The following is a 12,340-nucleotide window of genomic DNA, read 5'->3' as shown; positions in this document are numbered from 1 at the left end:
TTCAGGTCTGGACTCTGACTTGGCCTCTCCAGGACATTAACTTAGTTGTTTTTAAGCCATTCTTGTATAGCTTTAGCTTTATGCTTGGGTCATTGTCTTGCTGGAAAACAAATCTTCCAAGTTGCAGTCCTCTTGAAGAATGCATCGGGTTTTCCTCCAGGGCTCAAATCTCAGAGACTCCTCCTACAAGTCTCTTCAACTGTTTAAAATGATCTTGAAAAGATTTCTTTTTGATAAAGAAATGCTGACTTTGAGTCAGTTGAAATGTTCTGTCTGTTGCCTCGATTGCCACATGCCTTGGGACAGTCAGGATTACCAGCAACACAGCCGACTCTGTACAAAGGTCTGTGGGTGCTGTGATCAGAGAGGAACTCCCAGTCTGATCACCCACTTCCCACTCCAGCTTCTCCCCCACCCCCCACACACACAACATATCCAGAACATGAGAGAGCAGAGCAGGTATGGAACCCATATCCCACCTGCCCAGAGATCAGGCTCACTCACCTCCCCCTCCTATAGGACTGGGCCCCACCCACACTGATATTAATTTGCAGATGATGTGCTGCCTGTCCTGGACACTCACAATTGGTTCCTCAACACTAATTCTCCCCAAGTTACAAAGTTATTGAAACTGCACCCCAATCTGGACCATCAAAGTAATTGGCGACAAACTGAAGTACTCTCCAAACCTTCCGCCAGCCCAAATATCCAGGCGGTACAGTGGCGTAGGGGCTAGCGTAACGCTTTACAGTGCTAGCTTTGGGACGTCTGTGACGTCTCTCCGTGACCATATGAGTTTCCTCTGGGTGCTCCACTCTCCTTCCATATTCCAAAGAAGCACGGGTTGGGAAGTTGAGGGCATGCTGTATTGGCACCAGAGGCAAGATGAGACTTGTGGACTGCCCTCAGCTCATCCTCTTACTGTTTTGGTCACTGACATAAACAACATATGTGGTTGGTATCTGTCTGTCTCAAAGTACAATGGGTGATGACCATCATCGACACAAGCCTAGGCGGAAGGTATGGAGATCCTGAGATGCCCAGTCGTCAAGATCCCCCTCTCGGCCTCACCACTGTAGTCCAAAGGAAAGCTTATGAAGCAATTCATTTGGCACCAGCTTGGCGCAGGAGCTGCTGGACGGGTGTTCGGGGCTCCACTCCGGTTTACGCCCGTAGCCTTCATCTCTCCGAGGCTGCCTTCAAGGCGGAGGGGCTAATTACCCATAGCTGGGGATCTGGTTCATGAGCACCAGGGCGTGTCCACACACCGGTGGGCCTGCATGCTACATGTGCAGGGCCAGACCTCCTCCCCGTCCTCTGTAGTTCAGCCTGAGTCTGAAAGGAGTTCAGTTTCCGTGTGTCACTATTTGTACATGTGACAAATAAAGCTATCTTTTCTCTTCTAAGAGATCTTAAAGCCAGGCTCCTGATTTCTGATCTGCACCCAGTGAGCTGGTCAACTGGACACATCCCGTGCCCCAGTGCCCTCGTGCCCTCAGAGTCCAAGTCAAAGTCAAGTTTACCGTCATCTGCATAAATCCTTGTGTGCACAGGTGCAATGGAAAGCTGACTTGCAGCAGCATCACAGACACATGGCATCAGAGACACCACATTCGCAAGAAAAGCTTAAATTAAATACAAACCTACCCTACATAAAGTGATCCTGATCGAAGACAGGAGCACAAAGACATTACGGAGCCAGATTTCCTCTGGCTTTTTAGAGGATGCAAGACTGCAGATTTGTATAGAAAAATATGACACAGTACAGGCCCTTCAGCCCAGATATTGTGCCTTCCTTTTAACTTATTCCAAGATCAATGTAAGCATTCTCTCCCACATAGCCCTTGGAATTGGAAATTCATTCCACATCCCTCCCCCGGTACTTAAAATATTCATAAGCAGCTAGCCAGCAACTTTACAAATATGGTTGTTCAGTATTAAAAATACCAAGGCCATCATTTGCTGTCAAATTTATTGGATAAACCAATGGCGACATCTTGCAGACAGCTTACAAAACTACTAGATACCCTCCTCTAAATATACTTGTTCTGAAATGCGATTGAATGCAGTCTATAATTTCCCTTTTAAGAATATTCACGAGGATGATTCCGGGAATGAAGGGGTTAACATATGAGGAGTGTTTGGCAGCTTTGGGCCTGTACTCACTGGAATTTAGAAGAATGTGGGTGTGGGGGGGATCTCATTGAAACCTACCGAACATTGGAAGGACTAGATAGGGTGGATGTGGAGAGGACGTTTCCTGTGGTGGGGTTATCCAGAACCAGGGGGCTCAGCCTCAGAATTGTGGGGTGACCCTTTAGAACAGAGGTGAGGAAATTTTTTAGCCAGAGAATAGTAAACCTGTGGAATGCTCTGCCGCAGATTGCGGGTATATTTAGGGTAGAAGTTGATCATTTCCTGATCAGTCAGGGCTTCAAAGGGTATGGCGAGAAGGCAGGTGTATGAGGTTGAGTGGGATCCAGGGTCATCCATGATGGAATGGTGGAGCAGATTCAATGGGCTGAATGGTCTAATTCTGCTCCTATGTCTTATGGTCTTAAAATATTTTTGGGCCGATTGAACAATCTGGCACTGCTGCGATCTCCCGGGGGATGAGGCATGGTTGAGATTCTCTATCGATCCCTAATGGTGGAACATGAACCTACGGTCGGCTGCATTGCTCCGAGCCAATTAAAGTATCAGGCAAGATTGAAATTGTTGAGGACGAGCGGTAAACAAACAGGCGTTCAGCACCGTCTGCCTGGGTTTGACCGGTCTCTCTTGCTTCTACCGGCAGGCAGAAGATGCAGAAATCTTGGGTCCCAAGCCGTCAAGTTCAGAAACAGCTGATGCCTGTGGAATTCTCTGCCCAGTGAAGCAGTGGAGGCTACCTCAGTAAATATATTTAAGACAAGGTTGGATAGATTTTTGCATAGTAGGGGAATTGAGGGTTATGAGGAAGAGGCAGGTAGATGGTCAGATCAGCCATGATCTTATTGAAGGAGGCTCAATGGGCCAGATGGCTGACTCCTGCTCCTATTTCTCACGTTCTTATGCAACCATTGGGCTTCAGGACTGGCTCACCTCAGCACAGAACGCACTCCGCGATTGTGGACTCACTCTGGGGTCTCTGCAGTTCATGTTCCTTGTGCTTTTTGTTAACTATTTCTTCCTTCACCATTTGCGTGAGTTGGTCTGAACTGACCGTGCAGTTGTGGCCTGTGGCCATCGGCACAGTGCTGAGGACTCACTTTTGGAAACTCTACGGTCAATGCCACTTGTTGACTTGTTATTGTTCGCGTGATGTGTTCAGTTTTTTCCCCACACGCACTGGCTATTTGATGCTCTTGTTGTGTGGGGTTTTTCTCTGAATGGGCTCTATCGTGCTTCTTTGTTTCGTGACTGCCTGCAAGAAGACGAATCTCAAGGTTGTACACTGTAAGCGTACTTTGAACTTCTGTGCAGAGCAGTGCAAAAGCAGTCTAAAAACATGGCCTATAAAAGACAACCAGGTACACTGTACCTGTTACCTCTGGGCCAGGGATTATGGAGCAGCTTAACTGCGGAACAGCACTTGCCATTTCAAAGCCCCTTTCACCTCAACAGAACTCTGTCGGAAAAGTGACAATCACTCCAGGCACAGGAAGATCCCACCCACTGCAACACAGTAGATACTTTATTGTCGCCAAACAATTGATACTAGAACGTACAATCATCGCAGCGATATTTGATTCTGCACTTCCCACTCCCTGGATTACAAATATTAAAAATAGTAAAAATTAGTAAATATTAAACATTTAAATTATAAATCATAAATAGAAAATAGAAAAATGGAAAGTAAGGTAGTACAAAAAAAAAACCGAGAGGCAGGTCCGGATATTTGGAGGGTGCGGCCCAGATCCGGCTCAGGATCCATTCAGCAGTCTTATCACAGTTGGAAGGAAGCTGTTCCCAAATCTGGCCATATGAGTCTTCAAGCTCCTGAGCCTTCTCCCGGAGGGAAGAGGGACAAAAAGTGTGTTGGCTGGGTGGGTCGTGACCAGATAACCTGCTGTTACTGGTGCCAGTTGAGAGTTGAGTTGTCAGATTGGGAAGCAGTGAGAGCACAAATCCCCAAAACATACACACACACACACACACACAGACCCTACCCTCCCACCCAACTTACAAACTCTGTCGCTGGACTGTCAACTCTGTCTGAGAAAGCAGATGATGTGCCCCTTTGTATGAACATTGAATTCTCCAACTTCCGGTAATTCCCTCCCCCTCCCTTCCCCTATCTCTATTTCACTCTGCCCCCTCCCCCAGCTGCCTATCACTTCCCTCATGGTTCCACCTCCTTCTACTACCCATTGTGTTTTCTCCTATTCCTTCTTCACCTTTCCTGCCTATCCCCTCCCTGCTTCCCCTCCCCAACCCCTTTATCTTTCCCCTTACTGGTTTTTCACCTGGAACCTACCAGCCTTCTCCTTCCCACCCTCCCCCCACCTTCTTTATAGGGCCTCTGCCCCTTCCCCCTACAGTCCTGACGCAGGGTTCCGGCCCGAAACGTCAACTGATCGTTTCCACGGCATGTTCCTCCAGCATGTTGTGAGTGTTGCAGATAATGTGAACATCTCTTCCCAGGGCAGTGCATCTATTTGGTGCCACATCTGAATGTTATATGAAACCTTCATTCCGCAAACATAACTTTTAACAATTGTCGCCGTGTGACATTTTTATTTATCTTTTTGACTGAAATACCATTTCCAACAAGGCCTGCACAGGGATAACTCCCCAAAACCCGTTTTGTCTGCAGCCTAAGAAACCACTGGGCTATTGAAACAAATTGTCAACTTATCTTTCTTTGAATGCTTTTATTTATTATTTATAAGAATCTTGGAGGTGCGACAAAAGGCTAATCGAGCAGAGAGCCTGTGCTGGAGGTTTCCTGTGTAAAACTCTGCATTGGGTGATTCTTCAGCTCCTCATTCAGTCGCTTCTCTTCCTCGACGAGGAGTCTCCAGATCTTCTTCAGATCGTCCAGTGCTTGGAGGTTTTTGGCCAGCTCTCCCTCCTGAATTATGATCCTGCAATAAACAGCAGTCCCTGATAGTCTTGGCTGTAAAAGCAGCCACTCTCCTCTCCCCAATCACACCAGTAAAGCCCCCAAAACACTCCCCAATGTCCCTCCATAGAAATGCAGCATTAGGACCAGCGGGGATTGATTGACCAGGTCGAGTTTACATCAGCAGAGGGATATTCGGCCAAACCCAAACCTACTCCTACTCTCAGCCATCCATATACATCCCAGTCTGGGACATAAAGTAAAGGCATCCGTTAGTCTTGCGAGACCATGGATCTGCGCCTGGAAAGTCTTCGCTCTCCAGGGCACAGGCCTGGGCAAGGTTGTTTGGAAGACCAGCAGTTGCAAGTCTCCCCTCTCCATGACACCAATGTTGTCCAAGGGAAGGGCATTAGGACCCATACAGCTTGGCACCAGTGTCATCGCAGAGCAATGTGTGGTTAAGTGTCTTGCTCAAGGACATGACACGTTCCCCCGGCTGGGGTTCGAACTCACGACCTTCAGGTAGCTAGTCCAATGCCTTAACCACTTGGCCACGTGCCCACTCACACTCAGAGGTCAACATACACAGCTATTAACAGCATATGGGTAGGAGTCAGAATAGTGTTTAATCTGATCGTGTCTCTATTGTCGCAATGAGTCCACACTCAGGTTGGAGGAACACCACCTTATATTCTGTCTGGGTAGCCTCAAACCCGATGGCATGAACATCGATTTCTCAAATTTCTGGTAAATCCCCCCCCTCCCCCACTTCACTGTTCCCATTCCCCTTTCCCTCTCTCACCTTATCTCCTTGCCTGTCCATTGTCTCCCTCTGGTGCTCCTCCCCCACTTTTCCTTCTTCCATGGCCTTCAGTCCTCTCCTATCAGATTCCCCCTTCTCCAGCCCTGTATCTCTCTCACCAATCAACTTCCCAGCTCTTTACTTCACCCTTCCTCCTCCCATGGTTTCACCTGTCACCTACTACCTTGTGCTTCTTCCTCCCCTCCCCCCACCTTCTTGCTCTGACCTCTCATCTTTTGCTCCCCCAGTCCTGATGAAAGGTCTCGGCCCGAAACGTCAACCATTTACCCTTTTCCATCGACGCTGCCCGGCCTGCTGAGTTCCTCCAGCATTGTGTGTGTGTGTTGCTTAGGTATAACATGAGCCTGGGTCAAGGGTTAGGGGACAAGAGCCTTGGGTCACTGAGAGGACTCAGACAGCCCCAGCTCATCCTGGGTTTCACTGACCCCCACACAGAGCTGGGAGTGCTTTGTCTTTGCCCACCAGCTGGACGTGAGGGTCTCCGCTCCTGTATCCTGCTGTGGCAGTAGGTGACAGGGGGTGGGGTGGGGTGGTGGTTTGTGATGAATGCCTCACCACAATAGCAAGGATGATCGCTTTATAACTGCCCCAGCAGCGAGCCAGACACTGTGTACCTCTGTTTGTCTGCAGACTGGTTGGCCCACTCCAGCACGTCGAGGAGATGATTGCGGTACTTCCTGAGGGTCATGGCGGCGGCTAGATCCTGCCTCAGGTGGGTGCTCGGGTCCCAGTTAAGTGGCAGCATCTGATTCTGCAGGTTCTGATAGTAGCTATACCTTTTCCTAAACACAGAGCGGAGGGCTGAGCGGTGGGAGGCACAGAGGACGGTGAGGAAGGAGGGGGTTGGATTGGGGAGGAGAGGAGCTACAGAGGAGTGGGGACAGCAGGAGGGGCGAAGGGCTTGGGGAAGAGGGGGTGGTAGATATATCCTCATAACATTTTGGCTCTAATCCAAGCACCTCCAGCATCCCACCCACTCTCCCTAATACAACACTGGCCTTGTAGCATCACCTGGCCCTTCTCCAACGTCACCCCACTAACTTACCAACAGCCCACTGCTCTTAGGAGCAGAATTAGGCCATTCAGTCCAACGAGTATGCATGACCATTCAATCATGGCTGATTTATTTTTCCTTATCTTTCCATTCACCCTGTGACTCTTTGATACCCTTTTCCACTTCTCTGTAACCGGGTCAGTCAACAATCCTCCCCAGTAACTCTTCTCTATTTCTCGCCTCACTGAGCTATCCCTCGACCCTTATAAGGCCCCAGTTCCACCTTGTGAGGAATCTCCCTCCCTCTTCCCCCGACCAAGCTTATAGTAATCTCTGTGTCGCTGCCATTTTTCAGTTGGCATTTTTGACTACATTAAAAAATGACTTTTTTTAAAGTTCCTCTCAGTTAGAGGGAAAGAGAGCAAACTTCCTACCAACAGTGGGGTTATAAAAAGAAGCCAGCTTGTTTTGGTGCTGTGGGTCGAGGGTCTGGGACTCCCGGCCTTCTCACAAGTAGCGCTGCAGGAACTTTGCGTGAAAGAAGGCACCTCTGCCTTGGTCTGGGCAATCGGCTCTTTGACCCATAAAACCTCGCCCTGCCCTTTTGTCCGTTACCTGTTCACCTCCAGGACTCCCAGCGGCATTTTCAGATCCAGTTGTGCTATGGCTTCAAACTCTGCCACCCATTCGTTGAGCCAGTTGGTTGCCCAGCCCCAGTAAGCCACCAGCGTCCTGAAGCACAGCACCCTCCCCAGGAAGGCCAACAAGCCGCAGCCACACTTCAACAGCAGCCGGACAGAGGGAATGGCCCTCAGCCTCTCACAGCTCCTGACAGTCCATGAATAAAACGCCTCCTCCACTGCTAGGCCTAGCTGGTCGATCTTCTGAAGCTGCTCCAGCATCTTGCCCCATCCCACCACGCCGGGGGCAGCCTCTGCTCTGGTTCCACCGAGTCCCGCCTGCCCCCTTCCCCTTGTGCCCACACTCAGCCGCTGTACACACCACCCAAAGGTGCCAATGGGAGCCAGCTGGCACTCACAGCTGCCTTCATCCAAGTCAGTACACACTGTTTGCTTTCAAAACAGAAGATTCTAGAATGGAATGGTACAAATATAGAAAGCAGAGATTCTAGAGAAGCAGAGTGGTACTCCAGAACTGAAAGGGGCAGACTGTGCATGGGCACCTGGCAGTTCTTCCAAGGGCTGCAAGAACAGCAGGAGATAGAGGGTTCAATACCAGAATGGCCATCACCTGCTTAGTATACATCATAGAAACCTTCATGGACTCTGTCTATGTTTCTTTCCGCCTCAGTAAAGCAGTCAGCATAATTGAGAAACCAACCAACCTGGACATTCTCTCTTCTCCCATCCAGCAGAAGATACAAATGCCCGAAAGCACGTAACACCAGGATCAAGGACAGATTCTATGCTGCTGTTATCAGACTCTCAATTGAATGGATCTCTTGTACAATAAGATGGGCTCTCGACCTCACAATCAACCTCGTTATAATCTTGCACTTGCTTTACTGCACTGCACTTTCACTGTGGCCTGTACACTTGATTGTTATTGTTTTACCTTCTTCTACCCCACTGCATCGTGATCTGTACGAATAGTCCACAAGATAAGCTTTTCACTATCTCAGCACATGTAACAATAATAAACCAATGCCAATGTGGAGCAGGAAGGGTTAATGGGAACAGTACGTGGGCAAAGAAATATATTTCAGTAGCAGCACAGTACCTCACAAAAGGTACAATTTAATGTCAGAGTAATGTATACAATATACATCTCGAAATGCTTTTTCTTCCCAACCATCCACGAAAACAGAGTGCCCCAAGAATAGGCAACAGTTAAATGTTAGAACCCCAAGGTCCCCTCCCGCGCGTAAGCGGCAGTGAGCAACAATCCCCCCTCCCCCCACCGGCAAAAAAAAGCTTCTGTACCGCCACCGAGCACTCAGGCGCGAGCAAGGGAACAGCAAAGACACAGACTTGCAGTCACCCCAGAGACTACAGTGTTCACCCGGCATTCGACATAACACAGGCTCTCTCTCTCCGTAATAAGGGAGAGCGAGGTATCTCCATTTTCACGCAGACTAATTAACCCTTTCCAGAATACAAAACACAGGAGAATTAAGTGATTGGGTCTGCTCTGCCATTCCATCATTCCTCTCAACTCCATTCTCTTGTCTTCTCCCATAACCTTTGATGTCCTGACTAATCAAGAACCTATCAACCTCCACTTGAAATATACTCAATGACTTGGCCCCTACAACAGTCTGTGGCAATGAATTCCTGATTCATTGCTCTCTGGCTAAAGATATTTCTCATCTCTGTTCTAAATAGACATCTCTCTATTCTGAGGCTGTGTCCCTCTGGTCCATAGACTCACCCACTAAAGGAAACATTCTCTGCAGATCCACTCTATCTTGGCCTTTCAATATTCAACGGGTTTCAATAAGAATTCCTAACACGCCATTCTTCTTAAATTCCAGCAAGTGCAGGCCCAGAGCCATCAAATGCTCTGCATACATTTACCCTATCATTCCCAGAATCTGCTCTGGACCCTCTCCAATGCCAGCAGTTTTCTCAGGTAAACAGCTCACAATACTCCAAGTGTGGTCTGACCAATGCCTTATAAAGCCTCAGCACTACACCCTTGGTCTTGTATTCTAACCCTTCGAATTGAATGCTAACATTGCATTTGCCTCCTTTACCACCGACTCAACCTACAAGTTAACCTTTTAAAGAATCCCACACGAAGACTCCCAAGTCCTTTTGTACCTTTGATTTTTGAAATTACTCCCGATTTAAAAAAAGTCTACATTTTTATCCCTTCTACCGAAGAACATGACCATTCCACTTCCCTACACTATATTCCATCTGCCACATTTTTGCCTATTCTCCCAGTCTATCCAAAACCTTCAGCAGACTCCTTACTGCCTGCCCCTCCATCTTTGTGTCATCCACGGTCATAAATTCCATCATCCTAATCATTAATTTTTTTTTATTTATAATTGACATATAACATGAAAAGAAGCGATCCCAATACCAACCCAGAACGCTACTTGTTACCCACAGTCAACCAGAAAAGACCACGTTGGCTGACTGGCAGGAGACAATCTTTGATTCATGCTAGTATCTTTCCTGTAATACCATGGGCTCTGATCTTTTTAAGCAACCTCATGTGCGGCACCTTGTCAAAGGTCTTCTGGAAATCCAAATAAATGACATCCACTGACTCTTTCTCTATCCTGCCTAATATTTCCTCAAAGAATTTCAACAGATTTTCCCCAAGGAAACTATGCTGTGTCCTGATAAAAAGCCTCAGCCCAAAATGCCAACTGTTTACTCTTTTCCATCGATGCTGCCTGACCTCCAGCGTTCCTCCAGCATTTTATGTGTTGCTTAGATTTCCAGCACCTGCAGATTTTCTCATGTTTGTCATGCTAACTTTGACCTATTTTAACACAAGTCTCAAAGTACCCCAAAACCCCCTCCTTAATAATGGTCCCCAATATCTTCCCAACTACTGAAGTCAGGCTAATTGATATATTATTTCCTTTCTTCTTAAAGATTGGAGTGCCAGTTTCAATTTTCCAATTCTCCAGAACCATTCCAGAATCTAGATTCTTGGAAAATTACTAATGCCTCCACAATATTATCAGCTACCTCTTTTAGAACCTTGAGTTGCAGTCCATCTGACCTATCTGTCTTCAGACCTTTCAGCTTCCAAGCACCTTCTCCCTAGTAATAGCAACTACACTCAGTGTAAACCAGCTCAAAATACTTATAAAGTTTGTCTGCCCTTTCTTTGTGCCCCATTACTACCTCTCCAGTGTCATAATATCCACTTACCTCTCTTTTATACTATGTATCTGGAAAAAATTATGTATCTTTTAAAATTATTGGCAAGCTTACTTTCATATTTCACCTTTTCTCACATGGCTAGTTGCATTCTGTTGATTTTTAAGAAGCTTCCCAATCATCCATCTTCCCACTAATTTTTCTATATTATATGCTCTCTTTTGCTTTTATGCTTTGACTTCCCTTGTCAAGCCACTGTTATCTCATCCTCCCTTTAGAATACTTCACGTTTGAGATGTATCTATCCTGCGCCTTCTGAATTGCCCCCAGAAACTTCAGCCATTGCTGTTCTGCCATCATCCCTAATAGCGTCCCCTTCAAATCAACTTTGGCCAGCTTCTCTTTCATGCCTCTGTAATTCCTTTACATCACTTTAATACATTAGCTTCCCTCTCTCAAACTGCACAGTAAATCCTATCTATTGCGTCCTTAAGGGTTCCTTTACCTTAAGCTCCCTAATCAAATATAGTTCATTACACTACATCAAATCCAGAATTGCCTTTCCCCTAGTGGGCTCAACCACAAACTGCTCTAAAAAGTTGTATAATAGGCCTTCTACAAATTCTTTTGAGATCCAGCACCAATCTAATTTGCCAGATCTACCTGCATATTGAAATCTCTCGTGACTCATAATATTACCTCTTCAATCTCCTGTTGTGATTTATAGCCTACATCCTGGTTAGTGTTCAGAATATACAACTTCCATCGGTTTTCTTACCCTTGCAGTTTCTTAACTCTTACCCAGAGGAATTCTACACCTTCCGTTCTTATGTCACCACTTCCTAAGGATTTGATGTTAAGCTATCAGTTACGATCTTTCAGCCACAACTCAGAGATGCCCACATCATACCTGCCGGTCTCTAACTACGCTACAAGACCATCTACTTTATTCCAGATACTGCACGCGTTCAAGTACAGCACCTCCAGTCCTGTATTCATCACCGTTTTCTATTTTGCCCCAATGCCCATCCTTCCTCACAGTCTCACTACACAATGCATTGATTTGTATATAAACTGCCCTCTCTCTGGTTCCCGCCCCACTGCACAAGTTAGTTTAAGCCTTCCCCAACATCGCTAGCAAAACTGCCCACAAAGATATGGGTCCTCCTCGGGTTCAGGTGTAACCCGTCCTTTTTTGTACAGGTCACATCTCCCCCAGAGGAGATCCCAATGATCCAGAAATCTGAAACCTTGCCCCCTGCACCAGTTCCTCAGCTACTCCTTCACCTGTGCTATCATTCTGTTCCTGCCCTGACTAGCACATGATACTGAGAGTAATCCAGGACTACTACCTTCACATTCCTGTACTTCAGCCTCTTCTCTAACTCCTTATACTCACTGCACAGAACCTTTTCCCCCTTTCCGTCCACATCACCAGTGTCAATGTGCACCACAAACTCTGGCTACTCACCATCCCTCTTGAGAACATTCTGCAGCCATTCTTGATCCTATCATCTAGGAGGGAACACATCATCCCGGTCTCTTTCCCAGCCACAGAACCTCCTTTCCCTAGCGTTCTACCTGACTTTACCCTTCCCTGTTGAGCCTCACAGCCCTGACAGGTCACCCCTCTCCCCAGCAGTATCCACTGATGGGAAGCCTACACCAAA

The sequence above is a fragment of the Mobula birostris genome, chromosome 11, assembly GCF_030028105.1.
Source record: "Mobula birostris isolate sMobBir1 chromosome 11, sMobBir1.hap1, whole genome shotgun sequence".
Taxonomy (NCBI): Eukaryota; Metazoa; Chordata; class Chondrichthyes; order Myliobatiformes; family Myliobatidae; genus Mobula; species Mobula birostris.
The sequence above is the reverse complement of the archived record's forward strand: the minus strand, read 5'-3'. Positions refer to the sequence as shown.